Source organism: Pristis pectinata, chromosome 24 (genome assembly GCF_009764475.1).
Source record: "Pristis pectinata isolate sPriPec2 chromosome 24, sPriPec2.1.pri, whole genome shotgun sequence".
Lineage (NCBI taxonomy): Eukaryota > Metazoa > Chordata > Chondrichthyes > Rhinopristiformes > Pristidae > Pristis > Pristis pectinata.
The window spans coordinates 27,220,016-27,233,962 of NC_067428.1; the positions used below are offsets into that span (position 1 = coordinate 27,220,016).

The following is a 13,947-nucleotide window of genomic DNA, read 5'->3' on the forward strand; positions in this document are numbered from 1 at the left end:
CGCAACATTGAAGCAAAAATAGCTGCCATCCAATGGCTTAGTGCCACAGTAGAAACTGGGACTGCTGTCATGCAAGACCAGTTTGCTGCCAGGCATATTCAGTCTAGCTGCTATTTCCAAGTAGATCACAGTGTTCAAGGAAGCTAGTAGGATGAGGTAGCAATACAGATTCTGTCATTCAACAACTTCCAGCAATGCTGAAGCACTGCTTCATGAAATAGCAGTGACTCCACCCATCCTCCCATTCCACTGCTGCCTTGCTGTTGCTTATCAGCTAGCCATCTCATGGTTGACTGATGCTCTGCATAGATAGGCCTGCAGATCTCCGAGCTCCCTGATGTCATCCTCCGAGACCTTTAGCAGACTCTTCCAGTGATAGTCAGTGGCTTACCATCAAATGCTACAGATACTGCAGAAACCTACTTAGGAAGACTTGGACAATAAAAGTATATAGGTGTTAAGAAAATGTACAAAGCCTCATTAATTTTCGTTTGTAAACTAAGGGATTACAAAGACATTAACGACATGGGTGAAGCTCTATCACATGATCTATACATAGAATAAACACAAAAGCAATCTGCTTTTTTTTAAAGACTTGCAAATTTCTACAGATGACGGTGGAGAGCATTCTGACTGGTTGCATCACCACCTAGTATGGAGGCTCCAATGTGCAGGATCGAAAGAGGCTGCAGAGGGTTGTAGACTCAGCCAGCTCCATTAAGGGCACAACCCTCCCCACCATCAAGGATATCTTCAAGAGGAGATGCCTCAAGAAGGTAGCACTCATCATTAAGGACCTTCACCATCTGAGACATGCCCTCTTCACATTACTACCATTGGGGAGGAGGTACAGGAGCCTGAAGACCCACACTCAACATTTTAGGAACAGCTTCTTCCCTTCCACCATCAGATTTCTGAACAGTCCATGAACCCATGAACACTACCTCATTATTCCTCTTCTGCACTATTTATTTATTTTTGCAACTTAGAGTAATTGTTATGTCTTGCACTGTACTGCTGCTGCAAAACAACACATTTCACTATATATGTCAATGATAATAAAGCTGATTTTGACTCTGCTGCACAAGTTTTGAGAAGCAGACTGCTGATATGTTGAAGCAATGCTTCTGCTGTTTGATCACTCTGGAGAAGCCCTGCAATAGTTGGCAGAGCTTCTGTCAAGACTGGTGGTGGACTGCTCTATCTGTGCAGCCTCATCATTTTGAGGGGATAGCCCTCACCACAAATATATCAGCCGAAGGGGAGAAGCACGGGTGGGATGAAGAAGGTAAAGAAGAGAAAGAGAGGAAGCCACTAATCATTCCCATTCTGTTTGAGTTGTCCGGGAAGAACCAGTGTACATGTGATAGTGGTAATGTCAATCCCAATTCCCCATTTACCAACATTCTCACATATACCTGCTGTCTGATCATCACTGCATCCACTTGGCCAGAATGCAAAAATATAAACCAATATAAACATTTTGAGCCAAATTCATAAAATCATACCATAATGCTTGCAAAAATGGAAAAAAATAACTTGTAATGGTAGTAAATGCGTGTATTCTCTCCAGCACAAGTGTACAAAGCGTGGTTGTCCCTATGAATGAAAGGTCTCAGTGACCTCCCTTAAGCTGTGGAGGACAGAACACTATTGGCAATATCTCCAGCTCCAGCCTGGAGATATAGGCACATAAGTGTTCAATACCACAGTTATTCTTTCAGCCACTATCAAAGTGATCCTTGTTCTGTTCTGAGTTGCAGTTGCAACTGCAGCCAATGATCGATTTCAATGAGGGTTTCCTTAGTGAAGTGCAGCAAGGGAATCCCTGCTAATGCATCCATGCCTGGCAGAAAATGATAGTGCGTAAATGTTGAAGGCAGCATAAAGTTCATACTGCACCACTCCCTGTACACCCTAGCAACTTCAAACAACTGTGGAAAGTACCAATCACATGCAATATCGTAACAGCATCAGAAATCAACCAATGATTAACTTGATAGCAGTTTATAAAATCTTTAAATAGGGCCAGTGGCAATTCCTTCCTGCTGTTTAATATGTATCTAGCTGTGCATGTTTAAGTGGAGAAAGCTGAAGATTTTAGTGCTAAAATGGCAATGCAGGTAAAAAAAAATCAGCATTACATGTTAAATGTCATCAAGATCTGCATGCTCTGTACATTTCTGCCAGACGTTAGATGTGCAAGCATTATCATGTTCATTAATATGACACCTGGCCAATTCACACTTTAAATATGAACACTGCATCAGACGAATTTCAGTTCCCAAATGGCACTTTTGATACCTTATAGGATTCAAAGGATTGTTACCATAGAACACAATTTTACACCCTCTTTCTGATGAGGTAACCAGGTCTATTCTGACGAGGTGAAGGTCTATTAAAATGTATATTGTTTGTACATTAACTATCTATAAACCCTAAACATTTCATTTTCTAGCAAGTTGCTAATCTCTGATTCTACCAGCTGAAGTTTCTAAATCCAGAGTTGAATAGATTCCTATGAAATTGCAATTTCCCACGAGAACAAACCTTTATTATCTTTTTCAAGGACTTTATAATGCTAATGCAAATTAGGAGTTTATGGACAATGTGTCATTCAGTAAAATATCAACATTTAAATTGTTAAATTATGGAGTCAAGCAAATGACATTGAAAACAGGAGCACAGTGAACACTATAGTCAATTTTATTTGGAAAGAGTGGTAATCAATTTTAAAATGCTTTAACAGTTATTCAATGCATAAAGTTCTTAATGCACTAAAGTAACATCAGTGCTTTTAGTAGATTTGCAATTGTCTCCCCGTTTCAACTCTCATCGTCGAGCGTTCCGAAGAATGTGCGTTGTAAGCAAGACGCAACCTCACCTGTGGAACCATTTTCCAACCTGTGCATCAAAAGGTATTGCATGCTGCCTGGTTGCAAAGTCTACTAACAGGGCAAAGGATGAAGTAGTCCCAAGGGGGTGAGGTCTGGATGGGCGGCTGCGATGCTAAGTGAAGGAGTGACCTGGGGGAGCGGACGACACACCTTTGGGTGCCGGGGGCGGGGCCTCCCTGGCGTGACGTCAGGCGGAGGAAGCGGCGCCTGCAGGAAGTGCGGGGAGGCAGAGCGGCCGCCGCCGGCGACACCAACACATCGCGCACCTCATGGATTAAACCCGCCCGAATCCGCCTCACTCCTTCAGGTCGGTCTCTTCAGCCTCGGGGAGGGGGTGGTGTGCGTGCGTGAAGGGGGGGGGGGGGGGGGGAGAGCCGAGATGGGAAACGGGAGCGGTGGCGGGAAGGAGGGAGCGTGAGCCCGGCAGCCCCGTCAACTCGAGCCCCAGGCTGTTTAGGCCTCTGGCTCCAGCCTCCTCCTCCCATTAGTTCGCTGGGACTCTCCGCCTTCCAGCAGGGGAACTAAATTCGGTGAAGTTAAAGTAAAGGCGAACGCTTTGTGTCTGGGGTTGGGTTTAGGCGGTTGCGAAACTACTTTGGAGTCGCGTTAAACTCTTTCTCTTCCCGCCCCCCCCCCCCCCCCCCCCCCCAACCCCTTTAAACTTGGATCCAGTTCACCCACAGTTCAGGAGAGTTTCTTCCCACCCACGGCCCACTGAGGAATCGAGTTTAAAATCAATGATTTTGAACTTAAAAACAACAATTGTCAATGGTTCGGGGAAGTGATCTCATCGAGATGATCCGACAAGGATTCTATTGTGCAAACGTTCGGGTTTTATTGGTGGAAACAAGTCTCTTAACTTTTACTGCTGAGAAAATACTCGGCAGTTCCCCTTCTGTGTTATTTTATTTTTTTTAAAAAGTTCTTATCTAATCAAGTTTTTTTTTGAGCTGAGATGTAATTCCACCAAAAGCGAGGTTTATTTAATACGTCCCTGGCCATTTAGTTAACAAATATCTGCTGGTTGTTAAACTAGGTAATGTTGCGATGGGGTGAGATGTGTGTTACGGACGCTCTGCCCTTGATTGCTTTAGATTGTTTTAGTTGTAAGTTTTATTTCCGCTTGTCGGCTTCGCATCAAGTTGGGTGGGAGCGATTTTGGGTTAACAGGGAAGAGCGAAAAAAGAAAGTCGCGGTGTCCTTCTATCGAGACAGTTTGTGTTGATTTACTTTTACAAATTATTCTGCGATCCAGACTGCGGTAGATTACTTGTTGGATACGTTTTGTCGTCTTTCCCTTTTTTGTTACGAAATAACCAGTCAATGCAAGTAATGTTTCGAGTGATTAGTTTCCAATGTCAGTTGCACAGTTTTATTTGGGGGTTGTTTTTGTATGTCGGTATTGCATTGTCCTTCAAGGAACCCATCCTGCAAAATTACTTGTAAGCGGTATACTTCTACTATATTCATTACCCTCCCACCCCTCCGAAACGCCTTGGTGTGTGATTTGATATGAAGTGAGTATATAATTTTGTGACCTCGGATGAAGACACTTCTGACGTGCTGTCTTGTTTGTGTTGGGCATGCAACAGTTCATAAGCAAATCAGACCATATGTGCCAGCTGACCTCCTATTGAAATACCACAAGGCCTTTTAAGTCGCCACTGTCTACACTGGACTCCATGATCTTGCCAAGTAGGGAAGTCTTGTGAAGGCACTTATTCAACAAGATTTTACAATTCCCATAACGCACAAAGATTGAGTTGGTGTAAGTGTAGAATACATGGAATTACATGTATATTTCCCTGACCTGTTTCCTCCAGAGAAAATCCTGATTTACTGGCCCTTGAAGTGCCCCAAAACACACAATAATCCTTTTTTTTTCCCCTGAAGAATTGAGTAATTTGATCAGGAACTTAATCCTAATGTGATTTATTAAAATCTGGGTCTGTAGCCATAATATTGTGTAGTTTATATTTTAGTTTTGAAATGTACATTAAGGGCAATGCATATTAATGTAATAATGCTGTATAAATAATCACCTGGTAGAATTTTGTAATCTTGAATAGATTGGGTTTTATTTTTTAAAAAGTCTACTGACATTGATGTCTTCTCTTATCGAACCACTCTGATTAACTACTACTCTCTAAACAGCTTCTATAAATTAATCACAATACCTTGAACTAACAAAGCCACTAATTTTCTTATAGGCTAATTCCACCTAGCATCTTTTACCTTAGGCTAAAATTTTAGTCCTGCTTGAAGCTCTGAAATTACTCCCACAATGTACAAGGGCTCCTATTTTAAAAAAAAATTATAGCTATTTGCAAGACTATTGTCTACTTGTATAGAGCTATGGGGAGATCAGGGGAGTGGGACAGACTGAGTACTTGTTCAAAGAACTGATGCTTGCTCAGTAGTCTGCCTGGCCACCTTTGCTGTAAGATTCTAAATGCTGACATTGAACAGTAGAAGAAGAAAAATTGACCATGATATAAGAACATAAAATTAATAGAGAATATGTCTTTATATCTTTTATCATTTATTATATTCTTTATCTTGGTCATTCTTGTGTTCTTGAAAGTGTCAACATCAGCTCATTGACAAGGCCATGCTGCATCATCAGTTTATTGTTTCTTTTCTGTACAGTTTTCAATTCAAAATTAAAATCAAGCAGGAATTTCTGACCCTTGGCTGTCTCCAGCAGTTTTGAAGGCTGTATAATGTGTGGTTTAGAGACTCAACTTGTGGGTTGTTCCCACCCATCCTCCTCATTTTGGTGGCTTTGTATGTGCCTCTGTCTTGTGTGTTACCTCTGGCACAGATTATATAGGTGGAGTTAAAGTTGTTGATTAATATCTATCCATCTAACAAAATTTACCTGCCTTGATGTCACAAATATCAAGTTGAATGTCACCAATAACTGAAACAAACAGGGAAGATTATAAGTTTCTCATAAAAAAAAATGATCTGATAGTGTCCAAAACCCACAAATCTGTAATGTGGGTTGGAGATGACTTATTCAAGTATTTTTGTCCTGAATAAAAGGTATTACTTTTTTTTAAAAAGTACAAGTAATGCAGGAGATGGAAAATATCATTTGCATGGTTGCAGACTCTGTTATTACTTTTCTCCTGTATTGTGTAATATAACAAACCCCAAAAGAAAACAGCTTCTGATGAAAGTTGGTTAAAATACCTACTTACTACTATATCCACACATACAGGAAGACTGGTGTGACTTTTTACACTTTGAAAGACCTTACACCTGCTATTAGTACTGTGCTACCACACCAACCTTAATTGTGTGTTTCAGTCCAGAATGGAATTTGATTCCATAATCTTCTTTAGAGGTTAGTCTTATATAGATAAGCCAAATTTGCACTTTTCAGTGTAGGAAATAGGATGGGGGTATGCAGAGAGGAAAGAATGCACTGGCACAATAGGATACATTTTCTAATGATGGGTCTATATATGAGTGTGGGGGGGATTAATCGGCATTTAGTTATGTTTGCTGGAAATGTACTACCTTTCTAGAGTACCGAAGATGCAGCTTGCATTTGTATTTTGCGTGATGGATTCTGCAAGAAGCTGGGACAAAATTGTAGAATGCAGTAATCTTTGTTGTCTTGATTCCAAATAAGTGTCTTAATTTCCAACAATATTCTAACTATGTTAGTAATGTGCTACGGCACCAACCTTGATTGTGTACTTTGCAGTTTGGAATGAATTTTGATTCCTTAACCACCTTTAGAGACTGGAGACCAGAGTCCTAGAGAAAGCCAAACTAATATTTTCTAATGCGGAAAATGGTCAGGTTGGGGGGAAAGGAGTGAAGAGAGTAAAGAACAACTGGTACAATCTTCCATGGTTCCATCTGTCAGTGTTTCTGAGTTTTAATGACAACAACATTTTTGTGCAGCAGATATATCCATTTGCAGCTGGAACATGATTATTCGTTTTGTACTCCATCACTAGTAGCCATTCTACATTGTTTATCTTCAACTTAAATTATTGCCCCACAGGTGAAAGGAGGCAGTTTTAAAGTAGAGATTTTTGGTACTGCTGTGAATCCTGCTAATAGTTGGAAGCAGGTGTTTAAATATTGAAATTTATGAAGTCAAATAAAAAGCCTTGAAGTGCTGATGTGTGAACAAGGAGCTGAATAGTTTAATCTCTGTGAATGTTCTAAGTGTGTTTGCTCAAGTTTACAAAATTAAGTTTATTTGACACCAAATGCCAAAGGCATCTAGTTTAGTGATGAAATGTGTAATAAGGGGTGATGAGTTTGCAAATTAAAGGATTCATGAAGATATCACCAATTGTAGTTTTTTTTGTGGTTTTATGTTAATATAGCTTGGCATCTAAATCTTCCCGCCATTGTTTCCAGTGCTTCCATGGTTCCTAACTACAGAGTTATTGTGTTAAATTCTTTAAACATAATTCCTCATTCTATTGTCCAACCCTAGTTCAATTTGGAACTGAAAGCACAAAGTAGATTTGATGCTATAGTCAATATTTAAACAAAAAGCAAATAGATTTGGGCATCTGTAGTTAAATTACTAATTCCTTTGGAATTTACTTGATAGAATTGTAGGCATTGTTAATATATTTGGGGGAAAATGACCTTGAAGAATTATTAAACTTGGAAGGTCTGTATTAATATTTGAAGTGCATTATGTATGTGGGCACGTTAATTCTATTAATTGCATAAGACATCTCAACACACTGTTTAATGTTTCTCATTGATACACAGTCAGCAAAGATATTCTAAGAATTTTTAAATGTATGTTTCCTCCAATTTAAAAACCTAGATGGGAATGAATTTTGCAGGCAAACAATTCCAATAATTGTAGCTGCATTCCAGTAGCTTATCCAGTTGGCTATTTGTGTTTAGCTGTAAAGAGTGTGTAAGCAAGTTGCTCAACCAAAGTGAATGTTGCAGCTGAGCATGAATTTGTCCTTATTTGCAATCATTTATGCACAGCACCGAACAGTGGGCAAAAGCAAGAACAGTGGCCTTTTTAAACACTGTGGACATGGAGACAAATCATGACATCCTGTTTGTCACCCAGATAAGATGTCCAACTTTGATCCATCCATTGGGTTTTGCTGCACTGGGTTATTGGGGTCCTTCTGAATGGTTTAACTTGGAGACTTCTCAAACTTTTGCTGAACCGCTCTTCAAAGAGAGATGTTTGAAAGTCTATAAATGTTATTTTAGTCACTTGCTGCATGTTGATAGTTTCACTTCACTGGACAATCAAATGATTTTTTTTCTTCCACACCCCCCCCCCCCCCGCCCCCAAGTAGTTGTTTTGCTCTAATTAAAAAAAATATAATGTTTAAGAATTTTTCCATCCAAACTATGCCTTTGGAGAAAGGGAAGGTGGCTGAGCTGTGCCCCAGTTGGTTTAACTTGTGTGTCTCCATGTGTTTGTGTCTGTTTTATATAAAAGAAAAAATTGGAGCTTTAAGATCTTTAACTCTTGAGAATTAGTTATTAATACTTTATATTTATAATAGAAAAATACCTTAGAGTTTTGTTAACAATGTGATATATTTGGCTGTTGTGGAGAAAATCTCCCACTAAATTGGATAGTGAACTGTTTGGCAGCAAGGGGTTTTTCTTTTAATGTTGCAAGTGTAGTGTTTCTTTCCCCACCCCCATGATGTGTTGTTTTCTGCAACAATTTTATTTAACAAGATACTTAATTTTGATGAACAGAAGGATTAGGGTGTTAATTTGTTAACAACTGTAATTCATTGTTCGTTATCAAATTGTTTTAAAATAGGATAACACAGTTTCTTTTGTAAGAAATAGTGTCATGTCCATGGCACAGGGATTGCCTGGTGTTGCATTTAGTTGAATGGATCAGGAAGCTTTGAGCTTCTTGTACGTATTAAATTGATTTTCAGCTGGGGGAACAAATTAGATGCTGGACTTGGCTTCTGTTACTTTGTAGTTCAACACTTATCCATTCATGTCTGCTTGAAAGATGGAATTCAGCTGTGACATCAAGATGAAATAGTTTGCAAGCACACAGTCCAGCTTCATACAGGATTAATGGTTATTTGGATGAGGTACAGGCAACCTTCATGTAATGGCGGGGGGGAAGGGTGTTGTGTTCTGAAAAAGCAGTCCATATCATTTTTCTGTACTGTAAAGCTATATCATCTGTGCATGCATCAAGAAATGGTTGGGGAAATATTTTATTTCTCTCTCAAATTCCATGGAGTGAATTTTATTCCGTTTCTCAAACTTTTGGGTAGTAGTTCGTGAATTTTATAAGGGCAAACTTCTGTAACCAGAAGGGGCATTACACAAGGTTCACCTGTATTGACTATAATTCTTTTATCATGTTGATAGCTTCATATTAATGGCAGATCAGGAAGTTTCATTATTCAAAGACATTCAGTTCATTTTTTTCAATTTTTAGGATTAATTACAAAACCAGCTGAGAAACTAATTGTTTAAGACTGTCCAGGTAATGCAACACAATGATTTACATGGGTCAAAGGCTTTGTTCATCATTAGTGCCTACAAAAAGCTCACATTTCAGTCTTCTGAAATTGGACACTTGCTGCCAGTCGTGAAAACAAAGTGAGATTACTTGACATGGTGGCTCATGTCATGGGATCTGGTGTATGGATTGCTGCTGCTGCTCATTCCTTTTTTTATATAAAGAAATTCCAGAATTGAATTGTACTTCGTACATGATTTTTTCGTAAATGCAAAATTACTTTTTTATGTAGCGCAAACCAACATCAAGTAGAATTGCCCTCTGATTTCACGTACATAAACTAACAATGAAAATTGGTTAGCATCTTTAAGTGGACAGATATATCTACATAATGCATCTCTAATAAGATCACATTATTTGATACTATGGTTTTTTAAATAACTGAAGTTTGAAAATCTTGATAATTTTGAGCAACAAAGAACCTATATAAATGTCATGCTTGCACTGGAACTGCTACTGGGAGAAGTAAGATTTAGCAGTTGATGGCACCTCATTGGTCTAGAAGTATATTTTACTGACTGAAATCTAGATATTCCAGTTCTGTGGCATATAAGTGAATCCCTATTACCTCCTATAATTTGGCAAAATAGAGCAGAACTCAGGAGACAATCTCTTTGTGCCTGTGGATTTAGGATTTTTAATATTAGTTGAGTGTGACCTGGATAGAGAAAAAATATTTAGCTCTGAGCAGTCACTGGTAATCTCCAGGCTTTACTGCTAAGCCCACTAAATGTTTTGTATAGCTCCACCCTTTTTAGAAGAATATTGCAGACAAGTTTCTACAACTGTGTTGATTCAAGCTGTGGGTCAAGAATGTGGAACTTGCTGCTACAGGGAGTTAAGTTGATTTGTATAGAAGCGGATGGTGGTGGGAAGTGGAGGGTTAAGTTTTTAAGTGCTGTGAGGAAGGATCGGAGGAGTGTGGAGCACAAGTATCAGCAAGGACTGGCAGGGTCAAATGCCGCTTCTTTGAGCATTCTCTGTAATTCTATATAGAACTATCTTAAACAGAGTTAAGTATTCTCCCTTCTGAAGAAGGTAGGTGTACTAATTATCAATTTACAGACCCAACTGAAAATTAATATTGAGTGAGCTTTGAGGAGCTTTTCATCCTCCTTCTGCATCCACCCCCCCCCCCCCCCCCCCCACCTAAAGTTGTGGAAACCTGGATCTTAATGTTGATTGCCATCTTTCAGACACAAGTGGACTGCTGGGAGTTGATTGCCAGAGGGACTCTTACTAACTCATTTTCTCTCAGTACTTCAACTCTTTTTGTCTTCCTTGGTCCTTTGGTGTTATTTTCCAGGCCATTAAAACCTCCTACAAACATAGAAAACCTACAGCACAATTCAGGCCCTTCAGCCCACAAAGCTGTGCCGAATGTGTCCCTACAACTTCAATTTTACCTTTGCCCATTTTCTTATTGCTCTTTAATTATATTGATATCTAAATTGCATTACTAATCTTTGTGTTGCAAAACAAACAAGTCTTGGCGAACAAGTCTTTAAGCTTTGGAAACTGAAATTCAGATCAGTTAATCTATGGGCTGACCAGTACTACAGGCCTGGTGTAGCATCCAACTTAAGAGTACAATGTTCAAAAGCTGATATTTTGCTTTATTTCTAACTAGCTTGTGCTCAATGACTTTGAGTTTATCTCATGCCTTTGTTGTAGTAAGCCATGGTAGAATTGGTGACATTGCTATGCCAGTTTTGTTTAGAGATGAACTGTTGTGGCAGTCATTTTCTCAAGGTAATTGTTTCCTTGTGCATTGATAGTTTTGTTATAATTGTGGCTTAACATTTACCATGTTGTGGAGAGGAATTACTGTTGTACACCAAAAAGTAAATGAAGCTGAGTGAGTTTACTTTTGATATTATAAGCATCAAGAGCAGTACATTGAAAACATTGTACTGAAAATCTTTTGTGCAGTGACAGGGATTCATAGTAAAAATAGATTACTCAAATGTCAAAACTGTGCCTATTCTAACATATTGGCATAATTAAATATGATTGACAAAAGGCTAAATAATAGCTTGGATATTTCTGTGAAGAGTGAATAAATGATGCTGAATGAATTAAACTTCAGTATTGTAAAATTTAATTTTTGGTGCCAAAAGGTTGTTGGGCAGTAATTAAGATTAATTGCTGAAAGGTGCTGAAACTGGAATGGACAAGCCCTAACCTTTTTGATAAACTCATTCTGTATCAGCGAGGTCCATACAGGAACATTACACCAATCAATATATAATGTGAGTTGCAGCTTACAGAGGGGCAGAATATCTTGCATAGCAAGGACCAGCTTTTCATGTTTAATTGTGTGCAAGCCCTTTCTGGAAGTTGTTCTCTTGTTAACAGAGGACTATTAGCCTTGCTTTGATTTTTCACAGCAGTACCTTGCCCTTAGCCACTCAAATTGAGATGAATTCATAGATGCAAAGAAAAGACGGGGCACTCTCCCTTGTGCAAGAACTGCTTCAACTACATTTTACAGTATCTTGAGTGCACTAGGCAGAATAAATGCATTTTACTTTTTTGCCATTGAAAATAGTCGTAAAGTTGTACAGCAGTGAAACGCTCTTCTGCCCACCACGTTCCTGTCAACCATTGTACTTTGCCAATTCCACTTACCTATATTTTACAGGTTTTTAAGAATCGAATTTTTAAAGACTGTATTGCTGTCTGCTCTTGTGCCTATATTTTGGATTTGGAGCACATTTCTCATTTCTGTATTGCTCAAGTAACAATTTATTCTATTATTTATTAAAGATTATTTGTGAAAATCACTTATTTTCAATTTGCAATCTGAAAACCTAGCAAGTTGTTAGGAAATCCTTCAAGGCTATACAGGACCTCCCCTGGTTACAAATGCCTGACTTGTGGACGCCCATACATACAAATGAGCTGACTTAGGAATTTTTGACTTCATTAAAAAAAATGAATATTTAAACAATTTTTGAAACCAGCAAAGCTTCACAGTTGAGTGAGGTGAATCAAGTGGTTTGGAGTTGGCCAGTGCATTCGGGGCCTGACTGCAGCTGTATGCTGCAGAGGCGATATTTTCCACGGGAATTAGTGGTTTGAGTCACTGCCGGCTGTTCGGAGATCTGTATCGGGACGGATTTGCTGGCTGCTGCGGGGTTGCAAATAGTGTTTTTCAGGGTTGAGCGGTGTATTTTCCCCAGATATTTGGGAGACTGGCAGGATGGATGGGTTTGGTGGCTGCTGCAGGGTTGCTGGCATCTTCTGCCTGGTGGGAATAGGCATTCCCATGTGGCTTATCTCCCTCTTTTTCTCTCCCTCCCTCTGCTCCCCCCCCCACCTCCACCCGAGCTGCAACAATCACGTGCTGGGTCGAGCAGACCCGGGAGCACTGAGTAGACCTGATTGTTCGCCCCACTAGAAGGCGGCCACTCTTTCTGCACCTGCTTGCTTTCCCATCACCTCTGTTGCTGTGATCCTCTCCCACACACTGTTTTTGTTCATTTCTGACTTGCGAAAAATTTGGGTTATGAACATTCCTCAGTAACAGAACCCTTTTTGTAACCTGGGGACTACCTGTACTTAAAAACTGCCTGTTTGGGCTGGGCATATAATTCACGCCAGAATGTTGTGAGAATTACACAATTATTTTGATAATTGCTTGGAATTATTTGGAATGTGTGGCAAAAAAAAGAAGAACATTTGCCCTCTCCCATCTATCCAATCCACTTACTCTAACCCTATCAATGTCCCAACTAGTCCTTTCAGTAGCAATATCCAGAGGAGGTTTATAAGAATGACCCCGGGAATGAAAGGATTAATGTATGAGGAGCATTTGATGGCTCTGGGCCTGTACTCGCTAGAGTTAGGAAGGATAAGGGGGATCTCATTGAAACCTACCGAATATTGAAAGGCCTGGATAGAGTGGACTTGGAGAGGATGTTTCCAGTAGTGGGTGAGTCTAGGACCAGAGGGCACAGCCTCAGAATAGAAGGACATCCCTTGAGAACAGATGAGGAGGAATTATTTTAGCCAGAGGGTGATGAATCTGTGGAATTCATTGCCACAGATGGCTGTGGAGGCCAAGTCATTGGGTATATTTAAAGTGGAGGTTGATAGGTTCTTGATTCGCAAGGGTGTCAAGGGCAATGGGGAGAAGGCAGGAGAATGGGGTTGAGAGGGAAAAATAAATCAACCATGATCGAATGGTGGAGCAGACTTGATGGACTGAATGGCCTAATTCTCCTCCTATGTCTTATGGTCTTGTGTTTAAAAAAAAATGAACTCTAGAATTAATTTGCATAGGAGTTCACAATATGGAAATGCTCAGAATTGACAGTCTTTGACACAAAATTAGTGCATGAAATGGCCAATAAGACTATTTCTTATGTTTGGTCTGGGCTACAATTCTTGATCAATAGAATTAATGCTTTGCTTCATAACTGGCAGTGCTAGCCTGAAAATGATTGACAGTGGATGACATAATTGGAAAAGTATTACATTTTGTGGCTGTAATAACTGTTACCTTAATAACCTTAATTGTAA

General features: G+C 39.5%; 1 protein-coding gene across 1 annotated transcript in view; it reads left to right on the plus strand.

Annotated features, from left to right (window-relative positions):
* Window positions 1–3,087: 3,087 nt before the first annotated feature.
* The window catches only part of LOC127582732 (protein strawberry notch homolog 2-like), a 133,378-nt gene continuing 122,518 nt past the window's right edge, over window positions 3,088–13,947 (plus strand). Inside the window, exon 1 of the mRNA XM_052038294.1 lies at window positions 3,088–3,204. The gene's annotated coding sequence lies outside the window, so the exon portion shown is untranslated. The remainder of the gene's footprint in view (window positions 3,205–13,947) is intronic.